At 34.6% G+C, this 24,875-nt stretch overlaps 1 long non-coding RNA gene across 1 annotated transcript in view; it reads right to left on the bottom strand.

Annotated features, from left to right (window-relative positions):
- Window positions 1-240: 240 nt before the first annotated feature.
- LOC139037693 (uncharacterized) overlaps window positions 241-24,875 on the bottom strand; it is a 51,781-nt gene continuing 27,146 nt past the window's right edge. Inside the window, exon 3 of the long non-coding RNA XR_011490524.1 lies at window positions 241-374. This is a non-coding gene — a long non-coding RNA (uncharacterized lncRNA). The remainder of the gene's footprint in view (window positions 375-24,875) is intronic.

Below are 24,875 nucleotides of genomic sequence, written 5' to 3'. Positions count from 1 at the left end.
ACTGTAAAACAGGTGGCAAATGAGTTTATGTGAACACTTTATACAGTATCTCACTTGTCACTGTAATATCTACCATGGGGTGATATCACACATCTAATTAATGCCCAACCAACTATTCTATGTCTCAGAGCTAATGGGTGATTTTTCCCTTGAACTGATGTCCTATAGATATACAACTAAGGTAGACTTCAAGGAGCACAGAGAGGCTTTAGTGGGTGTGACTCCCACACTTACCTGCTAATCAACATGAACCACCACATCTTCAGCTGGGGTCTCCTGACTGGCTGAGTCAGCCTGGCCAAATAGGATGTCCAGTCCATAAGACATTAATAAGGTTTCCCCTACCAGTAAACCAGCAACCACTGATCGGATGTCTACAAAAGAAAAAAAAAAAAGCACTCTTTTTATTTCTTAGCAATGTGAATATGAACGGCACAAAAGGTATACTCACAAAAAATGTTGCATTATAATGGTTTTGTTACCATTTCCATTCCTTTAACAAAAACAGAAGTAAAAGGTACCAGCACTGTAAAGAGAGAAAAATCTGCAATGCATAATTTAGTCAGGATTATGATAACAGTCCAGTCATTCAAGATGCAACAAGAAAATATCAGCACAATGTTGGTGTTGGAAGGAAATCAGTCCGGAATATTCACTGGAAGGACTGATGCTGAAGCTGAAACTCCATTACTTTGGCCACCTGATGCAAAGAAGTGACTGATGGAAAAGACCCTGATGCTGGGAAAGATTGAAGGCAGGAGGAGACATGGATGACAGACGGTGAGATATCTGGATGGCATCACTGGCTCGATGGACATGAGTCCGAGAAAGCTCTGAGAGCTGGTAACAGATAGGGAGGCCTGGCATGCTGCAGTCCTTGGGGTCACAAAGAGTCGGACATGACTGAGCAACTGAACCAAACTTACCACACTACTCAGTAATGGCAACTTCAAGATGGCATCAACACTGTTCAGTCAGATATGTACTGTGCACAATACTGAGTTACATAGTACTACTGATTTTGCATAATAATGGAAAGATGAAAAGACATACACACACACACACACACATAATACTTGCATTTACATGGGAAAAACTTTTCAACATTATAACCTTTCACTGTGTGTGATGGATTTTGAGATTACAAATATGTGTGTGATTCAACTACTCTTAACCAAAGGCACAAGTAAAAGAATCCTTGTTTCACTTTTCATAATCACTGTGGCAAAAATTATCTTTGTTGGCTTTAACATAAGAGTATACGACAAGTAACACCTCTAAGCATGTATTCATGTTTTTGGACTTTCATATATGCTTTTGGAAGATGTGAATGAAACTTTTGAGTACATTGCGGAGAGTGCAAAAAAAAATTTAGATGACCAAATGGATTATGTGGAGAGAGTATATGTCCTTGAAAGGCATGACAGAGGCAGAGAACTAGAAGGCCCACGATTTCCACAAGAAACTTGGAATGTTCACACATCAGCAACTGAACAGCAACCACAGGATGAACAATGCAATGGAAGGCTGGCATGGCAAATTTCAAAAGCTGATAGTAGTGCCTAATCCTTTAATTTGGAGGTCTAGTGGAGTGTTAAAAGATGAACTTAAAAAAACATGTATAAGTTATCATCCAGATTTTTGGTGGTCACTCTCTGAAAAGGTCACCAACCTCATGATGATACTAACAAAATCAAATTCATACTATAGAGATTGCTAGCATATCACAAACATAAAACTAATAATCAGGTCTATATACATTTGAGAGAAATTGCTCATTTACTGAAAAGTAATTTAATGATGAAGAAGAACAAGAATAAATGTGAAATACAAAATTCATCATGAACTACAATAAAAAATAATATAAAAAGTAATGAAGTTAAATGTTTATATTAATAAGCAAATCATGGACCAATGTCTCAATGGATATTTTGGACAAGACCAAATGTCTTCCAAGATAGACTATGTAATACCATGAGGCTAATTTTCTGGTATTTGTTATTTTTTAAGTGCTTGGAAAATTGATCATCTTGGCTATAACACCTTCACATATTCTTATCAATCTTCAAATATATCTGCAAAGGTGTCATGTTCCTTTTACAAATACCCGGACCCATCATCTCTGGTTGTGTGCTTACTTTAGGACAGAAACAGTTTAGTTGGCAGAATCAAAGGTAATACATTGGTCATAGACACCTTCACTCCACCATTTGCCACAATAAAGAACTTGTTCTGAGCCAGAGACAGATTTTAATCAATCACAAATTTGATTTCAATAACTTCTCAGGAAAACTTTCTACCAATTGTTTTCTCACCTAAATGACAGACTAATAACAACCCTCTTTCATATTAAAAGGGCAGAGAAGAGAGTTTTTCCTAAGGCAAAGACAATTTCAGTAGAGAGATGATGCTAAATTTTATTCCATCTCTGTCCTGGTGGTAATATCTGCCTGTCTGTCTCTTTTTCTTCATTTCTCTTATAATACCTTAATTTCTCTCCAGTTCTTATAATCTGGCATACAATTTATGTTAGACATAGAGGTAGAGAACCATACCAAGTGTGGATATTTCTGAGTGTAAGGCCCTGTGTAAGCATATGGGGTCACACTTATGCTTGTTCAACATCCTTTATGTTTAGACTTCGATATAATCAATAAGGAAACAAAGGTATTCTTTAGCAGCCCTATATTTACAATTGTTTATAGATATCCAACTATAAAAGGGATCAAAGTTGGGACACGTTTGTTTAATTAAGTATGTAACTGAATCAGTGGAGAAGGAAAATATTACAGGGAATGTTACAGGAAAATATTACAGGGAATCATTACAGAATGATTCTGCCATTGAAGACACACTTTTAAAAAATTATGCACCATCTAAGTTGACTCTTAATTATGTGTTAATGTACAATTAATAATATTATATCACTGATGTATAGAACAGACATTTGGACTCTGTGGGAGAAGGCGAGGGTGGGATGTTTCGAGAGAACAGCATCGAAACATGTATATTATCTAGGGTGGAACAGATCACCAGCCCAGGTTGGGTGCATGAGACAAGTGCTCGGGCCTGGTGCACTGGGAAGACCCAGAGGGATCGGGTAGAAAGGGAGGTGGGAGAGGGGATAGAGATGGGGAATACATGTAAATCCATGGCTAATTCATGTCAATGTATGACAAAAACCACTACAATATTGTAAAGTAATTAGCCTCCAACTAATAAAAATAAATGAAAAAAGAAAAGAAAATAATATTACATATCAAAACCACACATCTGTTCGGTTCTGACATAGACTTCTGTGATAGCTGCTGGTAGTGGTTCTGTGTTAGTGGTATTTGCTCTCAGTTTAACAGCCAATGGATACCAAGGACAAGTTAAATTAGACATTAAATTAGACATTGATTCACTCAAATTTGAATGAATTTGAGGGAACAAAATGAAAAGTTGAAAGACTGCAAGGAAGACAACTGATATGCCAGTAAGATTGCCTGAGCAGAAGGGACAGAGTTAATCAAGACTCAAAATTAGTGTAGTCCAAGGCAAATAAAATATAATGGATCAAATGAGAAATTTTGGTGTTAGTGCCATATTTGCAAGTCTATTATAATATTCTGGTTATGAGCACTTTGGCATGTCATTCAGAGGTGAACTTAGTAGGCTCATAATACAAAATTTAATCACGTACATTTCAAAGCCCAGAGTTTTCCTGAAGTTTAGAGTTTACATAATCACAATCTAATAAATACCAATCAAAATAACTACATATCAATATTATATTAATGAAAAGCTATATTTAAGCTAGTTGTATAATGCCAAACTTCGAGCTAAAATTTATTCCAATGTCCTTAAGTACCACGCCAAAAGAAACCCATTTTGTTCATGCTTTCACTCCAGGACCTTAGAATCTATTCCATGTGTAGTGTTTTCTAAATATTCTCAATATCTGGAATTGGGAATCTGAATCTGGATATCTCCCGATATCTGCACCTTGTCTATAAGAATAAAAAATGCTATAAAGACATGAGTTTAATGTTTTTAGTCGTTAATGATATACTCATGATATGTGTTGTTTCTTTTGCCTAGAAGCTTCTCTACGTTAACCTTCTAACAATAAAATACTACCCTCCCTGTGATACTTGGTTGGATGGTTTCTGGTGATTTACTTTACAATGATATCACAGATGAGTAATAGTTGTGAGTAATAGCAGTTAATAGCCAATGTTAGAGTATTTCCTAAGGGGAAGGATTTATGTGTAAAAAGGGATAAAAGAAGTTCTCACATAAAAATTACATTTGAAAGTAGGGTATTTAGAGGTGGGAAAAACTGTTTTCTCAAGCAGTAATCATACAAGAGCAGCTGTGATGACTGGATCCCTGCCAAAACCTTTACAAAATCTCATCCCTGTTAGTATATAGCAACAAGGTGTCAAATTGAGCCATTAGTTGATAGGAGTTAGCTCTAAATTAAATACTGGGCCTCTGCCATCATAGTTATGTTAAAAGAAAATTAGGCAGATTGCTTGCTTGTAAGTAATTGTAAGACTGGTGAAAAATATATCTTTTAACAATATTCAATTCAAGTGACTTAGAATTATGCCATTTCTGACTGATATATAATTCTGACACATCTTGTCACTTGATTCAGGAATCAAATTTTTTTTAAGTAACATTGGCTTTATTTCTTTTTTTCTCCATTTATTTTTATTAGTTGGAGGCTAATTACTTTACAATATTGTAGTGGTTTTTGCCATACATTGACATGAATCAGCCATGGATTTACATGTATTCCCCATCCCGATCCCCCCTCCCACCTCCCTCTCTGCCTGATCCCTCTGGGTCTTCCCAGTGCACCAGCCCTGAGCACTTGTCTCATGCATCCAACCTGGGCTGGTGATCTGTTTCACCCTAGATAATATACATGTTTCGATGCTGTTCTCTCGAAACATCCCACCCTCGCCTTCTCCCACAGAGTCCAAAAGTCTGTTCTGTACATCTGTTGTCTCTTTTTCTGTTCTGCATATAGGATTATCGTTACCACCTTTCTAAATTCCATATATATGTGTTAGTATACTGTATTGGTCTTTATCTTTCTGGCTTACTTCACTCTGTATAATGGGCTCCAGTTTCATCCATCTCATTAGAACTGATTCAAATGAATTCTTTTTAATGGCTGAATAATATTCCATGGTGTATATGTACCATGCTTCCTTATCCACTCATCTACTGATGGACATCTAGGTTGCTTCCATGTCCTGGCTATTATAAACAGTGCTGCAATGAATCAAAAATTTAATTTCTAAATTAAGTAACTGATGTTTAAAGAAAAGATACTGAATCCTTTTAAAATTGACACACACTAGGTCTGTGGTTGCATATTTTTCCCTGAATATTTTTGTCACATGTATGGAAGAAAGAAGTCAAGAAAAATGCTTTCTGATACCATTCTCACCTATCTCTTTCTTCCTTTTTTCCCCTTAATTAACAGTAGCTTCATGGAGAAAAGGCTTTTTTTCCCTAGTAGACAATAAAACATTTAAAAGAGAGAACTGCAGTCTCTTTACAAGTAGCCCAAGTACCTTTTCTCTCCTAAGCTTCCTTCCCTTTCACTCAACCTGCATCACTGCTCCCTTATGTCAGGGTCAAGCATGGTTTACTCTTAACTGAAGCTCTAACTTCAGAAGGAACTTAAGAATTAACCTGCAGTTATAAACCCCATGGTGCCCTTACAAATAAAAAAGCTGGAAAACGTGGCAAATTATAATAAATTTTTATGATACTTGTAATTTAAAACAGAAACTTCAATTTTGATTTAGTTTATTATTTTGTTTTTGAGTTTTGGCAATAAAAATACATCCGCTTATCTAGTTATTATGTGAGGTATATATGAAACATGGAACAGTTTTCGGTCTTCATTTATATTACAATTTTAATGAGAAGGAATAATATAACACATAATACTGCTTAATGCAAGCAAAATATATGGAAACAGCTACTCAAATGACTATCTTGCCTACTAGAATGCAAGCTAGTAATTCTCAGATCCTGCTGCTGCTGCTAAGTCACGTCAGTCATGTCCGACTCTGTGCGACTCCATAGGCGGCAGCCCACCAGGCTCCCAGGCAAGAACACTGGAGTGGGTTGCCATTTCCTTCTCCAGTGCATGAAAGTGAAAAGTGAAAGTGATGTCGCTCAGTTGTGTCACACCCTTCACGACCCCATGGACTGTAGCCTACCATGCTCCTTCGTCCATGGGATTTCCCAGGCAAGAGTACTGGAGTGGGTTGCCATTGCCTTCTCCTCTCAGATCCTAGAGCAGCATTAAAACACACCCCACATAGTCATACCCACCCACTCATACACATACAGACACTCAGAGGGAATAGCTGGTCATGACAATTAATGTCATAAGTTATTAGTTAAATTAGATAAATATTACCAACAATTAGAGTACTCAGGCAAACAATAAAAATTCATGTTCATTCTAACTCTACCCATTGAAATATGACCATCATTTAGGAAGGTAATGTCTGGGTGAGAATTTCAGGAAGTAGAAATTGTAGAAAAAAGGAGGGAGAGGAATAAAATGAGCACTATGTCACTGTGGGATGGTGGTACCACTAGACTGTTGAGGAGGTAATCAATATCAGACTGGGGTATGTGTGTGTATAAAGATAGGGTAGAAGAAATATGCTGAGATAGACTGTAAGGATTTGAAATTCAGTTTGAAAAAATTGGTAAACAGAATAAAACATATTTCAGAATATTTTTTCCCAAATATTTTATTTCAGGATAATTTGATTTCCTGATTCTTTTATATAGTGAAATTTTATTCAAGATGGTTCAAAACTGAATATACTTATGGTAAAAGAAGACAAATAACATAGTTATACCTTATATCAGGGGTTAGCAAACTACAACCATGGACCAACTGCATCAGCCACCTGTTTCTGTAAATAAAGTTTTATTAGAATATAGCCATGCCATTCATATTACATGTGGCTGCTTTCACATTATAATGGCAGAGTTGAATAGTCATGACAGAGAACATCTGGCTCATAAAACCAAAAATATTTCACCTTTGGTTTATTACAAAAATGTTTGCTCTAGACAGAGAGCAGAAAACCGGGTGATCTCTGGAGGGGTTGTTTCTACAAAATTATGTGTGAAAATTCCCAAAGACCAAACAACTCTTTCTGAATCTGGAGAAACTTAGGGTTGTGTGGAGTGGATTAAGGTCCTAGAGTAATATCTTTAACCCTTGAGTCTTGAGTCTCATGTCCCAGGACACAAAAAGCAATGCCATCTGTTAATGTGAAAAGAGTACTGTCAGTGACTCTAGGACTGGGAAAATATGAGTGATTTGGTATCCACTGTAAGAATATCAAGAAGCCAATAAAACATAGCCAGTATGATAGCTGTTTGCTGCATAAAATAACTCTTTGCTTAGGTCAACCTCTGTCTCTGTTTCTTTATTTCTTTCGGTTTCTCTGCTTCACACACACACACACACACACACACACACACACACACACACACACTCACAGAAGCAGAGTTTTATAAAAGCTTCCAAAACTGATAAATTTTGTAAATTCAGGGAAAATTTTAGATAACGTGGAGCTCAATTACTTTACCCTAATTTCTATGTAATTCAGGAAAATCTGTATTTTAAGAGATGGAATTTTAAGTTTGACTTTGAAAGCACTGGTTGTTTGCATTGGCTCTTTTCTAACCTAGTAAGATTTGTTTCAGAGAAGAAACTATTAAGCAAAAATAGATAGATAATAATAAAGTTTATGCCCTTGTTGTCAACTGGTTCTCCGTTGATGTGTGCTGTGTATTATGCGTCTGGTGATAAAAATATGATGATGTAAACATAAAATATATACTTAATATGATGGAAAGACCACAGTTTTTAGAAACCAAACAGTTTGGGGATGAAATTTGAGTGACTTCAGTTATAAGGCACATGATTTTTGCAACCTGCTTAAACTCAGTGAGTTTCAGATTCCTCACTTGTAAAATGAGAATAATGCCTGCTGAGAGAGTAAGAATTTATATAAAATGACAGAAGTGTCTACACAGTGACTGACACAACAAATGAAGGTACTATTGTTTTTACTGGTAGGTGGCTATACTATTTGTTCAGTCTAATAATTTTGTTCTCTGAAAATGTCATTTTGTAGATCTTGTCCCTTAAAACGCAAGACTGCTTATCATTAAATACCTATATATAAAGGATAGTACTGATACTGACACTCCAACAGGCCGTATAGTCCACTTACTATGTGAGTAATTCTGTAACAGATTATGGATCGAGGTATCAAGTTTTTAATAACATATTAGGTTTAATTTAATTTCTCCAATACCATAGTTTTCATCATGTAGTCCAAACCCTTAATCCAAATAACAGCAATAGTCTTTTAACTGGTTTCCTTGCCCCTAATGTCACCCTTCTCCAAATCCATAGTATTATCAATTAGATAACCTTGTACCACCCAAGTCTTACTCAGAGTAAACAGGGAGATGGAAATCCAGAGCTGGTGTTGGCTTCACATGGATTCATTCATAAGTCCAACTTCATTTTTTTTATGTGAGATTATAAATTTATATCAGAGTATTTTTTCTTTTTTTTAATATTCCTTCACTAAATAAGCAGGACTGTCATCAATATTGCAAAAGTCACATTATAAGAATGTAGTGATTATGATCTAAAGAGTTCAAGAGAAGACGTTGTGCTGTTCTACATTTATGCTATTAAATTCTAAATGGTAACTTTAACATGTCCAAAAAATGAATTATCACCCACTGTTCCCTGCACATTCTGAGTAAGACTTACATTTGTAGTCACCATCAATGATTCAAAGTAGCAATCTTGGATAGAGCCACTGAAACTCATTATTTCTTGGGTGACATGTTAGATGATGCAGCATCACCAGTGTATTAGCTTTCTAGGGCCGCCATAACAAATTACCATAAACTGAGGGGCTTAAAACAATGTGAATTTAGTCTTTATATTTCTGGAGGCCAGAAGGTCAAAATAAAGGCTTTAATAGAGTTGATTCCTTCTGAAGGCTCTGAGGGAAAAATAGTTCCGTGCTTTTCTCCTAGCTTTTGGTGGTTGCTGGAAATTCTTGGAGTTCCTTGGTTTGTAGACATACAAAAAATAATCTCTACCTCTATCTTCACATGGTCTTCTCCCCTGTGTCATCTGTGTCTGTGGCAAAATTTCCCTCTTCTTACAAAGAAACAAGTCACTGCATTAGGGTTACTTTTATCCCATATGACCTCATTTTAACTTGATTATAAATAAGGTCACCGTTCACCAGGGGTTAGGCATACCAAGGGTTAGGATTTGAACATATCTTTTGGGAAAATACAAATGAGTAATGATATAAGTAACATTAACTACATAGCAAGCAAATCTATGTTGTTAAATATAATTAGGTCCTGAAGAACCATGCATCATTAGTGGTACAGCATTCTTTCCTTATGTCTTGGTGAGAGACATGAAATTAACTAGAATGGCACAGCTGACAATAAAGGTGAGATGGTGCATGGGCACTAAGAAAAACTCTTCCTGTATACTGCTTGGGTGATAAATATACCTCCTCTATCCATTGTTCTAAATCTCCAGACAGATCACTAGAGCTTACATGCTTTATGAATTTTTATGAAACAGTATTTAATCTAATTGTTCATTTACATAGACAGGGACCTCCAAAAATTAGTTTTATGAAGCCTCAGCCATCTGGCAGATTTAGCAGCAGCTCTAGATCCTCCCATGATAAAATAATACCAAAGACTATGCATTGCCTGTAATATGCACCCAATATTTCTTAAGTTATACTTTAATTCCTATCCCACTACATGAACTAATTGAGAACATTATTATGCTGGCTTAAAGAGTTAGCTATTGATGTCTCTGAAAACAGTTTACATTTTCCAAAGTTATTCCTAGGTTTCTCGTTGTTGTCCAGTCGCTAAGTCATGTAGGACTCTTTCCAACCCAAACAGCATGACAGGCTCCCCTGTCCTTCACTATCTCCAGGAGTTTGCTCGTCATGTCCACTGAGTCGGTGATGCTATCTAACCATCTCATCCTCTGTCGCCCCCTTCTCCTTTGCCTTCCATCTTTTCCAGAACCAGGGTCTTTTCCAATGAGTCAGCTCTTCCCATCAGGTGGTCAAATTATGGGAGCTTCAGCTCAACATCGGTCCTTCCAATGAATACTCAGGGTTGATTTCCTTTAGGATTGACTGATTTCATCTTGCAGTCTAAGGCACTCTGAAGAGTTTTCTCTAGCACCACAATTTGAAAGCACTGATTCTTCTACTCTCAGCCTTCTTTATGGTCCTGCTCTCAAATCCACACATGACTAATGGAAAGCCATAGCTTTAACTATAAGCATCTTTGTCGGCAAAGTGATGACTCTTCTCTTTAATATGCTGTCTAGGTTTGTCATAGCTTTTCTTCCAAGGAGCAAGTGTCTTTTAATTTCATGACTATAGTCACTGTCTGCAGTGATTCTGTAGCCCAAGAAAATAAACTCTGACCCTCTTACATTTTTCCCCTTTTGTTTTCCATGAAGATGCCGTGGTCTTAGTTTTTTTTTTTAATATCTAATTTAAGCCAGTTTCTTCAGTCTCTTCTTTCACCCTCATCAAGAGGTTCTTTAGTTCCTCTTCACTTTCTGCCATTAGAGTGGTATCATCTGCATATCTGAAGTTGCTGATATTTCTCCTGGCAATCTTGATTCTAGTTTGTGACTAATTCAGCCCAGCATATCATATGATGTACCCTGCATATAAGTTAAATAAGCAGGGTGACAATTTACAACTTTGTTGTACTCCTTTCCCAATTTTGAACCAGTCCATTGTTTCATGTCCAGTTCTAACTGTTGTTTCTTGACCTGCATACAGGTTTCTCAGGAAACAGGTAAGGTGGTCTGATACTCCCATCCTTAAGAATTTTCTAGTTTGTTGTAATCCACACAGTCAAGGCATTAACATAGTAAATGAAGTAGATGTTTTCCTGGAACTCCCTTGCTTTCTTCATGATCCAAGGAAGGTTGGCAATTTGATCTCTGGGTCCTTTGCTCCTTTGAAATCCAGCTTGTACATCTGGAATTTCTCCATTCACATACTGCTGAGCTTGAAGGACTTTGAGCAAAACCTTACTAGCATGTGAAATAAGCACAACTGTATGTTAATTTGAATATTCTTTGGCATTGCCCTTCTTTGGGACTGGAATGAAAACTGACCTCTTTCAGTCCTGTGATCACTGCTGAACATAAAATTAAGTTTCATTTATCCCATCGTACATCTGTAACAGTATATTTGTACATCTTTATTCAAACACACAAACTATAATTAGATTGCATCTTCCTCTATATTCCAAAGTTGATTTGCAATTGATTGTATCAAGTATTTCACCAAGTTTTCTAGGCAACATATTTATAAACTATGTCTTTGGAAAAGGAATCTCTGCAAATAGTTATGCCATTTGTTTTAGCCCAATTTTTCATAATAGTTTTGCTCTCTGAAACTGTCACATCTAGACCTTGTCACGAGACCACTTACTGTTAGATGCCTATATACAGAGTAAAGCATTGACACTGACATTCCAGCAGGCTGTACAGTCTATGTAGGAGCTCTCACATGAGTAATCCTGTAACAGATTATGGATCATTTTAAGGTGTCAGCTGTGTGCTAAAGACTGACAACTAAACCGTATCTTACATGCAGCCAAATATCTTCACAAGGGGTACAGCACTGAAAGCTGTTACTGAATTCTCATGCCCCAGAAGTAAGCTTTTAACTGATTCACCAAAAGTCAAGTCAAATCAAAAATTGAAAGATAACATGAAGGAAAGCCAAATCAATAAAATCCCTGTGTCTCTGGGGGACTCACTGACAGACCGTGGCTTCAATGCAGCATGAAGCTCCCAACCAAGAATATGCGCTATGACACAGGTCTATTCTATAGTTGTCCAGGCAGGAGGATAATACTACAGTTAGACAGACAAGGGAAATATACAATGGGGCAGGGGGCTTAAGATTTTTAAGATTATCAACATTAAGCAAAATACAGAAGACAATTGCATGAAAATATTAATGAATGTAACCAATAAAGAGCTTTCAAATCTAATATTTTGGTTTGTAATCATTTAGGATGAATGACTGAGATTTTATAAAATATATGCATAAGTTTAAGGTTTAGATATAGATCCTCAATTGTATTTAGCATATCTTATCTGTAATTCAACTAGAATATAATGTTTACTTTCTAAAATAGAGTATTATATTTGAAAGCCTCATCTGATGGCCTTGGGAAGGGAATTTGAAGTTATTGATGAACAACTGGTTATAACTATCGCTGCAAAAATTTAGGCATCCTTTTTTATTTTCTTCTCATCACACACAGAACAAAATGACTTTACAATTTATTTTGAAATATCTCCCCTATGCATTTCTTCCTTTCCTCTCTGGTTATCACAACTATATTACCAATGTCATCACTGATGAACTATTACATATTTTACAGCACTATTAGAAAAATACTTCCTCAAATAAGAGATGTGATATAAAGGGAGACTAATTTATTCATAATAAAATATCACATGATACATTCAAAGTTACCATGATAACTGAAATATGAAATATAAATCCATATTTAATAAAGTACCTAGCATTTGCTTTTGTCATAAATTATATGCCATTATGTCCCAAAAGGAAAAACAGTAATAAAATTTTTTAGTCCAATGGGGTAGTAATATTTTGAAAAGGAAAAATATATTTATAACATCATGGTCTTTTGAGGCACAAATTTCTAACAGCCCTTTAGAGAAATAAGAATTTGAAATCAGAGAGAGCTGATTTCAAATACAAAGCAGGTATTTTAAAGTTTCTTTCTCAAAAATTATCTGATTAGGAGTATTAATTAAGGATTTTTAACATTCAACAGTTAAGACTAATGAAACTATGAATAAATTTGCACAAAATTTAAGAATCAAACCTGATTGATACAGAGCTAGTGGAAGTCCATTTGTATAAATCAATACCTATGAATTTAAATTTAAATGAAATAATTACTGTTATTAAAATTTAATAATTTTAATATAGAATTTTAATACTAATCTAGTACTATCTTCTATGTTGTAACTTCTCATTCATTTCATGCATACTTTTTTGCAAATATCACATATTCAGCTGTCTGAAGGATCCAGGCAGGTGACTCATAACATTGAAATTGTTGTAAGAAAAAACATGGGGATCTCTCAACCATTAGAAACTGGACAAACTACAGGATATTTGTTGGAGATGAGGAAGAGGCTGGGGTTTGCAGACAGTATTTGGGAACATGGCTGGGACTGGTGTTTTTCAGATTTTTTCTGAGAAGCCAGATTATTGTGTAGAATTTCCCAAGTAATAAATATTTATTCAATTTAAAAATTAAATACTGTGCAGACCCAACACAAAAATTCACACATTAGATCTTGCCTCAGGATATGTTTGCTAGTTAAAGTTGGAAAAAGCCTACTAAATAATTACCAAAAAAACCCAAAAAAAAAAACCCCAAAATACATACTAGGCTTTGGGATATAAAGATAATTAAGATTTTTTTTTTTTTGTCTTTCTAGAAGTTCATAGAAGTTAAGGGAGATATGCAAAACAAGTAACGTTTGTGGGACCAGATCAAGAGTACAAACATGGGCACCGAGTGAGACCTCTTCACTCCTCCTTCCACCCCTGCCCTGGTCCCTGCACTTTCTCTCACTAAAAGGAACATTACTTAGCCTTCGTATCCAAGCTCTATCCACAAGCCCTCAGGCAAAGATGGAAGTCCAGGTCCATTATTAGGGCCTAGCAGTGAGCACAGTAGCAGTAAAATCAGCTTTGTGTAGTCTTGGAGAAAAGGACTCTGAGGAACTAAAGGTAATTCCAGGGTCTAAGTTCCATGGTGAAGGAGGGAAACAAACTTCAGGTATGGCTTCTACAATTCATTCACTTTGGAAAGTGCAGTGACCAGTGGAAGGCAAAATGGGGGTCTCTAAAGCATGCTGTAAAGAGCAGGTTCACAATGGCTGACTGTAAGGGTTATACTGAAGGAGAACAACATGAATATACATACCTATATATATATATATATATATATATATATATATATTAGGCACTGGGTGATCATTTATCCTTTGTGTTTAGCTATATGGCTAAAGAGATTTATTCCCTGTATGACATAACTTGTGAGCACTTATTCTCTTAACAAAATATTCTGTTTGTATTTGAACTTAGGAAAACCTGTGCAATCAGCTTTTTATATCTAAATTAAAGGACTCGCCTGCTGCATTGTAAAGAATTATTTATTTTGCTCAGAACATATTCAGTCAGGAAAGCAGTTTATGAATGTCTTTTAAGGAGGACACAATTACAAGTCTTTACTTGGTTTCTTGCCCCTCTATGTTAAAGCACTCAACTCAGTAACATGTAGTACTTCAAAGTCATAGAACACCATATTCATAGCTATAGTTTTTTAAATGTTAAATTTTTACTACTTCCTATATGAAAGTCACAGGTAGTATGTTTTTGTACTCTTTGGAAAACAGATTTTCAGTAAGATATTAGAAGAAAGAAAGAGGGGAGAGAGAAGAAGGAAGGGAGGGAATGAAGAAAGAAAGAGACACCGATAGATACAGAAAGAGAAAAGGAGGGAAGGCAATAAGGAAGAGAGAGAAAGAAAGGAAGTAAAGAAGGAAAAAAAAACTAATACTCTTTAAAAACAAAAGGATGCCTTTAGGGTTGTTTGAAAACCTAGCTTGGGCATAAGAGGAACACAGCTCTCCATTCCCACTGTTAATGCCTTGTTAGTCCACAAGGAAGACAGTGCAATAGGAAAGTGAGGTGCACAGGTTAAGCATCTCTGATGCATTACTAATAAAATCTGAGCAGCTGTTCTAAAACTTGGCAATTTTGAAGCAGAGTCAGTAGCACAAGTCCAATAAAGGGTACTCTCATATCACACAGAATAATTTTAATAGTTTTTCTCATGCTCAATGCACTGAGCATCCTGATTGGAGTGCTAAATAGAAGTCATAAATGCAACAAAGTTGTGATAAAAATGGTTAATGAAGTTTATCTGCCAGTATTTTCCTGTTAATTTTAGAGTTATACTGTTGATAAACATTGAAGCACTGGTATATTTGAAAGATTATCTTCATAAATTTACCTACCCACAAAAGTTGAACTTAAAAGTTTTTGTTATTAATACATGTACATTGTCCCACATGGGTGTGCTAAGTAGAATTATGATCACAAGTACTTGTGGTAACTGAAGTACTTATACAAATAAATTTAATATAAGAATTTTTTAGATATAAGAAATATACAGGAACTTTGGTTTGCCATGCCTAAAAATTGAACTTCCTGTTCATTCAAATTATTTTAGGAAGTCCATGGGGGAAATTCCCCCTGTATAAAACCTTGAAACCAAAAATTAGATTACATAGGTCATATTATCCAGAGAGAGTCAAAAATTATTTCTATCCAGTGAGATATTCTGTTTGCTATTTATTTAGATATTTTACAAGCTGTATTATGAGAACCCTAAACTAGAGCTATGAAATAGAGCTTTTTGACCATAGGTAGCTAAGACTAAACATAGGAGGATACAAGTGACAAACAGTATAATTTTCTTAAATACAAAGCCAATTTTTAAATGGCATATCTAAAATTCAAGTGACCTCTCACATAATGTATTATGTTGATTTTTAATTTTTTTATCCTAGGCCAAAAATCATTTTCATCAATTAAGGAGATACCTGAAATGTCTATATCAATTAATGAGTGAATATGAATAATTATGGGATAGTCCCTCTAAAAGTATTACTTACTTTCATCTTTCTTCATTTTTCTGTCAATGAGAATAATTATGAAATTGTTTAATACAATGATATAGCTTTTTAAGGACTCAATCAGTGTATGTTTTAATGATTGCAATTGATTATTAATTAAATAGCTTAAGGAGCCTGGCAAATTTTACTATCAAATGTTTGAAAATAAATAGTTTATTTAAGTGTGTCTAGACACTACTATATATTTTTCCTTAAAGAGTATGTTGCTATAGCACATTGTCATATTGTTTACAAATAAACTGCAAAAATAAAACCCTGAAAATGTGGAAATCACATGTACAGTACAAGCTTTGACAACCACCTTCTAATTAAGCAACATGCTATATTTCAATCTATTTCCTCTATTCTGTCTGCTAATAAGCATACCTTTGGAACACTGATGACTATTGGGTTACTTATGAAGAGTTTCTTGGCACTTGCAGTCACCTAAAGTTGAATGCCTACTAAGTTCACCGAGGATATTCTCGACTCTCTCATGCCAGTTAAAACTGTGACAAGTACCAGGTGATTTAATTAAGCATTATATAATTTGCTAATATCTATGTGTCAAGGAAACTGTGTCCGTTTGTGTGTGTGTGTGTGTGTGTATCTGTGTGTTTACATAAAACCTACATCTATTGCTTTGGAAAAATTCAGTAAAAGGAAATTCATTTTAAAATGCTGTTAAATTACCTTGTGTTTAATATAATTCTAAAATATTGAAGGAAATGATAAAATTTTTAAAAATCTATATTCAAATTTAATTATGAGTTTAAAAAATATTTTTTGTTTTGTTTTATTTTTCTATTTAATTTCCTTCCTTATTCAACTGAAAAAATAGCATTAGAAACACTGAAGTCACATTGAATTATAAATATAAGAACACCAATCTATATATACATTTTCAATAGAAACCTTGGTTCTATCTAAAAATATTTGCCAGAGACTGTATATTAAAATGATTTAAGTTAAATATTCTTACAAAATATGTATGAATGCTTTTTTAAAAAATTCAAGCTCTTTGTGGCTATTTCAATTCCAATGACTACAGGATAAAATGGCTTCTCTGTGCTCTTTTGGGTCTTTTTAATGCAAGTATGTATACTTCTTGAAGGATTAATACTCTAAGAATTTAATTTGCTCATATTAACTTTATAAAATTTTAACTTTCTAAAAAAGACAACTCCCAAATTAATGAATATATTCATATATGCACAAGTAATCGTTCAGAAAAGCTTAATTGTGAAATGATAACTCTACTGGGTTTAGTAAAATCCATGCTCTTATGCTATCTTTTTGTTGAAACAATGTTAATTTTGACTGTATTTGCTCATCTATGTATTCAGCTTTACTTATGGCCAAGCCGATACCCTACCTAAAACAAATTACCGTCTCAGTTCAGAGATCTTATTCATTTGCATTTAGAAGGATTTGAGTGGGGACAAGACCCATTGTGCAGTTAGACACATAGATTAAGTTGGTGAATTCAACAGGGATCAGGGGAACTTTTGAATAAGATACATAGATTATCAGGTTCTCTAATTTCCTTTCCAAAACCAGAAATAAATGATTAAAGAAAATAAAAGAAAGACCTCAATATACCTGTGTAAATGTGAAAATCAAAGGCAGCCACTTCCTACCCCAAGCCCCTAGGAATTCTTTTTTATTAAATCAGGTTTAAAAAGACAGCATAGAGAAACCTCAAATTTATTTGCAAAAAAAAAAAAAAAAAAGCAGGAAGTATGTACAGAAAAGCCTAGAAGGGCTTCTTCAAAATATCTTTAACTGGAGAGAGTTAAAGGCTCTGGGAAAATGAAGGATACTTTAAATAATTTTCCACTGAACATGAGACAACATTTATGGAGGCCATGAGAATGTGCTTCTCAGATCTGTCACAGAGAGTGTAACTAATTGTACACTAACTACAGTTAGTGTAACTAACTGTAACCCCAGACGGTGCTTTTCCAGATCCACTACCACTTCCATATTATGGACATCCTTTCCAAAGACTTCTACCCATTGATGACCGGGCAGAAAAGTGGTCTTAATGCAGTTCTCTTCCTGTGTCTGCCCCTGCATCCTGGCTGAATCTTCTTTGGAACTCTGTTGCAGCCTACCCAGCCCCCTTCCTTCTCTCTCTTCTTGACTGATGGGAAGCATACGTTAGGTCAGAAGACTCTTCTTGCCTCCTTTGGTTTCCTGATATTTGTCCTTAATTGTTATTTCCACCTATATATCTGTTACACATGTAATCTCATCTTTACTTCTGTTTCTCAGAAGATCCAAGATTTGTCTACAAAAACAGGCAACAGGGTAGGAATTTGAAACTGACTCACTCACCATCAGGCAGGAAAGAAGGTGTCATTCTGAGTAGAATGTGGTCACTCAGAGCCCCTGGTAAAAAGTAGGGGTGGGGGGACTTCCCTGGTGGACCAGTAGTTAAGACTCCATGCTTCTAATGCAGAGGGTGCGGGTTGCCTCTCCAGTCAGGGAACTAAGATCCTATATTGCCTTGTGGCCAAAAAATAAATAAACATATATGTGTATGTGTGTATATATATATATGAAGTGCTGGTCAAACTACTGATGAAATAGCATTCCTAGGGTGATCTGAGAAAACATGTTAATATAGGGAAATGTTCCTTCAGGTGCAATATTTCAAGCATTTCGACACATACAGGGGTATCTGTGACTAAAAGGACAGTGGAACTAACTAGCTAGTCTTATACTAAATTGATGCTTGCTGAGAAACATCACAGAGTCGGGCAAAACTGAAGTAACTTAGCAGGCATGCACAAGAAACATTAACAGTTATAAGCTAAATAAGAGGCCTCTTATATCCTATAATGAAAACAGACACAGCAGAGAGAAAGACTGAGGAGCTGATAGAACCACAGAGTTTCAGAGACATTTACATATGAAATTTAAATTTCAGCCAAAAATCAGGTATGTCATGCTAATATCAAGGCTGCAGTTGGGAATTTCTGGGATCCTGAAACATGAAGTGCATAAATCCGTAGGAATGCTCTGAGAATGTTCTGTTCTGAGTCCTTAGAACTTTTACAGGTGATGCATTATTCTTTAATAAATCTAGGACACATCTAGTGTTAGTATATGGCAGAGGGATCTCTCTGTTGACAGGTATTTTCAAAGATTCCTTACCTCCTTTCCTGATGGCCAGGACAATAGCTAGGGTTAAGTTTTAACCATAACACTACACTGAATATGCTGGTCCTGACAATGGAGGAAAGACATTACTCACCTAAAGAGCTACAAGAATTTGCTAGCATGTTCCCATAGGAACTTGGAAAGCATGAATGAGATTGAAGTTTGAGACTGATGTATCAAGAGGGGGCAAATGTAAGAGTGGATTAAGCAAGAATTCATTGATTTCAGGTCACTTTTTTTGGAATGTCTGGCAAGTACATCAGTGGATGGAGAAAGCTCTTAGAGTGGCTCATAGATGTCTAGAGAAAAAGATGTCCCAAGCGACAGAAAGAATAAAAAGGCTGAAGAAAGTGGGAATGCTAGAGGGAAACTAATATGTAATTTTAGATAAACCGCTAGAGAACTGTGTTGTCTAAACAACAATGTGTACAGAATTGCCTATTTTGAGCCCAGTTCTGTAAGACATAGCAAATCATTAAGTTTGACCATGCCCAGGATCTGGTCATTATAACATAGAAAAGGTGCATCTGGATTGAGCATCAATAGAAAGAAAGGGCATGAGTAAACTATATGACTAAATGGCAAGTTGACTACTCTGACTTCTTTTATCCTGGAAGGGCCTGAGATTTGTCTTCAGAGGAATGAATACCTCTTCTAGATAAGCAACTACCTATTTTTTCAGGAGAGTCTCAGTCAGAATTTACTACCCAGGAGTTATGGAATGCCTCATGTACTCTATTGTAGATAATTCCATCAGTGAGTGGTGACAATGGGAACATGGAAACAATGCAGGCCCATTCCTGCAAGATGTGGAATTCCTCCAGTTGGTGACTTTGAGGACACCCTTATTTTGGCTAAAATATTCATAAAACTAGGTTTCAACCTTAATTTCTTCTTTCCCAATGTTAATTACCTCCCTCTTCTTCACAAATGTCAAACCTACCATACAGACTATAGACAGCTTCAATTGCTTGCTCCTCTTTAATCTTTTAACAGTATTTCTCTGTAATAATTCTCTTGTATTTCAAAACCTATATTTGTGTCTGCTTTTTATAGGATTTGACCTAACAATATCTTAAAAGAAGGTGCCCTTGGATGACTAAGCATTGTAAACTCATCTTATTTCTACTAAAGTGAAATGCTCTTATTTTTATTTGAGATCACAGTAATCTAGAAACCAATTTAGGAAGAATTTTGTTTGGATATTTAAATAAAACACAAAAACATCTTGAAATACTCAGGTCAAAGAAAGAAAGGATTATTTTGAAAATATTAATATGAACATTGTGTTTCAAAACATATGGCATATGACATACTCTGTAAGCAGAAGAATATTAACATCAAATTTTGCATTACTGTATAAAAATGAAAAACTTGAGTATTAAAATCAGTAAGGTATAAAGCTAATGAACATGATAGTGAGACAAAAAAGTAATAAAAATGAGAACAGCATTAATAAAAATTAAAATATGAACTAGAGAATTCATTTAAAAAATCAAGATTTATTTGTTTGAAGTGATCAGCAAACTATACTGATCTTGAGGTAGCATAATAAAGAAAACAACACTTTCCTGCTTGAGGTTCCACTCAAAGTTGGCTGCCTTCTTCATCACCTTTTTATGTGAGTTGAAGTAGTATTACTAGGTGTGGATGTGTGGTGCCTGAAGGCACTGTGTATTTCTAATTATAAATAAATTGTATATGTAATTTTATACTAATAAATGATGAAAGGATTAGATTGTTTCATATTATATATATATATATATATATATATATCAACAATTCATATTGTCTCAAGGAAAACTTAAAAATAAAACAATAAGTAGGAATAAAATTAGAGAACGTTTTTGGACATATTACTATAATTAAAAGTGATGATTACAGCTGATTTTTAAAGCATACTACTTTAACATCTGAAGAAATATTTGACTGCTGTTACATAAGCACAATTTAGAAAAGATGAAAAGCTTCCTATACTATGTACACAATTGCTAACAAAAACTTGACTAAACAACAACACAAAATCTGTGTTGTCGTTCAGTTGCTAAGTTGTGTCCAACTCTTTGTGACCCCATGGACTGTAGCCCACCAGGCTCCTCTGTCCATGGGATTTTCCAGGCAAAACTACTGGAGTGGGTTGCTATTTCCTTCTCCAGGAGATCTACCTGACCCAGGTATCAAAACAGTATATTATACTATAGACCAGAATGAATTCCCCATGTGTGAACTACATACCCATATTCACATATAAATAATTCATTCTGGTCTATAATGTAATATACTCCTCCATGAAAGTGTTACACCAAGTGTTGTTTTACTGGGCTTAATGCAGGGAAGATTCTTCAAGAACTTGAGCCAGGACTTAGATCATAAAAATCTGGGTTAGATGCAGCTACCCTTTCATAACCTAGGCAAACTTATCAATATTGAGGCAGAATTTTTCTTTTTAACTACTTTTAAAATTTTTATACAATTTTTAAAAGTTACTTTCTACTTACAGTTATCACAAAATATTGACTATATTATCTGTATTGTACAATACATCCTTGAGCCTGTCTTCCACCCAATAGTTTGTATCTCCTACCCAATAGTTTGTATATTCTACTCTCCCACAGCTATATGAGGCAGGACTCAATAAAATACTGGGTTGACTGAAAACTTCATTTAGCTGAACTTTTTGGCCAACCCAATAATAAATTCAATCCCACAATGTATTTCTTTTTAATTAATTAGTTTATTTTAATTTGAGGCTAATTACTTAACAGTATTGTAGTGGTTTTTGCCATACATTCACATGAATGAGCCATGGGTGTGCCCATGTCCTCCATCCCGAATCCCCCCCCACCTCCCTCCCCACCCCATTCCTCAGGGTCATCCCAGTGCACCAGCCCCGAGCACCCTGTCTCATGCATCCAACCTGGACTGGAGATCTATTTCACATATGATAATATACATGTTTCAATGCTATCCTCTCAAATCATCCCACCCTCACTCTCTCCCACAGAGTCCAAAACTCTATTTTTTACATATGTAAATTCCACAATGTATTTTTAAAAATGGGATTGAGTCTATTACAGGAAACAAGGATGCAAAACAACAACAATAAAAAAATGGCTTCATATAATTAATGGAGATACACTTAAAAATGAAAAATAATATTTTGTACTAAAATAAGTGAAAAATCAGACAGCATATTGAAATCAATGGAAAGTTAAGACTCAATTCTGTTTTAAAATATAGATAACTTTGAAAAACAAAAAAAGCTGGAAAATTCTTATATACATTTAACTGAGATATGACATCCAAAAAACACCATAAGCTTAAAAACATAAGTGTTTAATAATATTCCATTCAAAATTCAATGGAATTTTATATAGTAATTTCAAATGTTAACTTGGTATAAGAAGTCAAAGCAAACATATGTTTATAAAAACAAATTAACCAAGCAGGCCTCTAAACTATAAGAAAAAATTAAATAGTTAAATTAACTTTTGAAAAGTGTTAAGATTTTTCAAATTTTGAGCTCTGCCCTGTATCACACTCCAGTGCCCATGATGTGTACAGTATACACTATAATTTCAAACATTTTATAGGAGCAGAAACTAAAAATTACAGAAACACATGCCAAATTAAACACAGAAAATATAAATTATAATATTCATGTATCTGGTCTTGGGATAGAAAGGAGCTTTTAAAACTAGATATAAATGAAAATATACCATCAAAAATATTACAGCTGATAGAAATCAATATGTGAAGCTTTCAATGTGAATTAAAAATTACCATAAAATTAGAAAATGAATGGAATATAAGGGAGACTAATCTACCCCATATCTGACAGACTATAAGAAGAATTTTAAAGTTATATAAAAACAATGAGTTTTCCAGTTGAAACTGGAAATACAATGAACTGTACAAAATTAAAATTGATAAAAAATATAATAACTGTGCTAATATTAACAACAAGATCAGTGATTATGTTAAAAATTATAAAATGGCTCATTCATAGAAAATTCTTCTCTATAACTTAGGCTAAAGTCAGTAATACATTTATATGAAACAATATTCATTGAAACTTTGTTATGATCATGAGAATTTAGAAATAGCATAAACTCAATACAGGAGACTAGTTTAATAAAATTAACACAACTCTACACTAAAAGCTGTAATGTAGTAAGGATTTTAATGAAAAATATTAAAATCTTCATGTATTTACTTGAGTAAAATTTATAATGTACAAATGTAAATATGCAGTATGATTTCTATTTTCTAAAATAATGATCATATTCTTGTAGACAAACATCATACATATGTATATAAATTTTTACATTTAAGTTCACATTTTTTTCCAGGGTTTATTGATGAATTTAAATATAATCTATGTAATGGGTGTGCGAAGAATCAGTTCTTTGATTTTTACAATCTTATTTGGTAAGGGATTAAGTAAATAAACATCACTGAAATATCCCCTAGACCTCCTCTTTTCCTATAAGAAAACACAATGATCATTTTCATTAAGAACTAGTTGATAAAAAAAAAAAAGAACTAGTTGATAAAGCAAAATTACTTTCTTGCTTTTTGTTCATTTGAGAGCAGTTATAGATCCCAAATCAATCAGAGTGAAGAATACCACATAGGATGTTTTAGGTCTCTATATGCTATAAGAATGTTGTCACGACATTTTGCTGAATAGCAGCAGAGGGTAATAAATGCATAAAATGATATCTGAAGTTCAGTAAAATACTGGACACAGGCTACTGGTGATTGTTGAGAGCGGTGGGCTAGCACTACTTATTACACATCAATAAGGCAGACACTAGTGTTTAATATAGGAGAAAAAGAGACAAAAATATGCAAATAAAATTGTATTAAAATTTAAACTTTTACAAAGCAAAACAATATTCTAAAACACTGAAACTGAACGAATGTTCTCATAATATATAGTGACATTACCTCTACTCACTATCAGGTTGACATTTTTATAAGTAGACAAACTAAAATATGTATCTATTCTTTAACAAAAAATGGTTTCCTCAATAACTGGTACCTAATGCTAACCAGTCTTTATCACATTTGGGGATGAGGATAGAGGAAGTCTGGTGACAGAATTCTTAGGCTTTGTTGCATAGATAATGTGGGTTTCAGACTTTGCAAAATCACAGAATCATTAGCTTTGACTTCACAGTCAAGCTCAGAATTTCTCTCTTCTCTCCTTTATCTTGTTCCTAGTAGAGAGGTAGTTCAACCTTTTAATATTTAAAAGTCTATTCCTAGGCTATTAAAAAGATAAAGAAAGAAGGGATGAAAAGTGCTGTTAGTAATTTGATCTGTATTTTAGGGGCTGAGAGCTGGGGGTCACATATAAGGGTTTATAAAACAAGAGTAATTTAACTTCCCTGTTCTGTGACACTCTCAAGATCCTCCCCTCCCCACCACATTGCTACACTCTCCCCAACAACACTACACTAAGGTATTTACCAGAGAGTTTCTGGAAAAAAGAGATACCTATGCACTCAGTTTCCATGCAGACAGTAAATGTGGAGAAAAGAGTAAAAGGATGTTATGTCACAACTGGATGCAAAGAAAGAAGATTCCTAAATACAGCCAAATCTTTTATTGCCCATCACTTCATTACACTTTGCAGGTATTATATTTTTTTATAAATTGAAGGTTTGTGGCAACCCTGTGTTATCAGATGATGGTTAGTATTTTTTAGCAATAAACTTTTTAAATTAAGGTATGAATATTGTTCTTTAAACATAATGTTACTGTATACTTAATGGAATGCAATAAGAGAGTTGGATTTAGAAAAGGCAGATGA

This window comes from Odocoileus virginianus, chromosome 12, assembly GCF_023699985.2.
Source record: "Odocoileus virginianus isolate 20LAN1187 ecotype Illinois chromosome 12, Ovbor_1.2, whole genome shotgun sequence".
Taxonomy (NCBI): domain Eukaryota; kingdom Metazoa; phylum Chordata; class Mammalia; order Artiodactyla; family Cervidae; genus Odocoileus; species Odocoileus virginianus.
The sequence above is the reverse complement of the archived record's forward strand: the minus strand, read 5'-3'. Positions and strand labels throughout refer to the sequence as shown.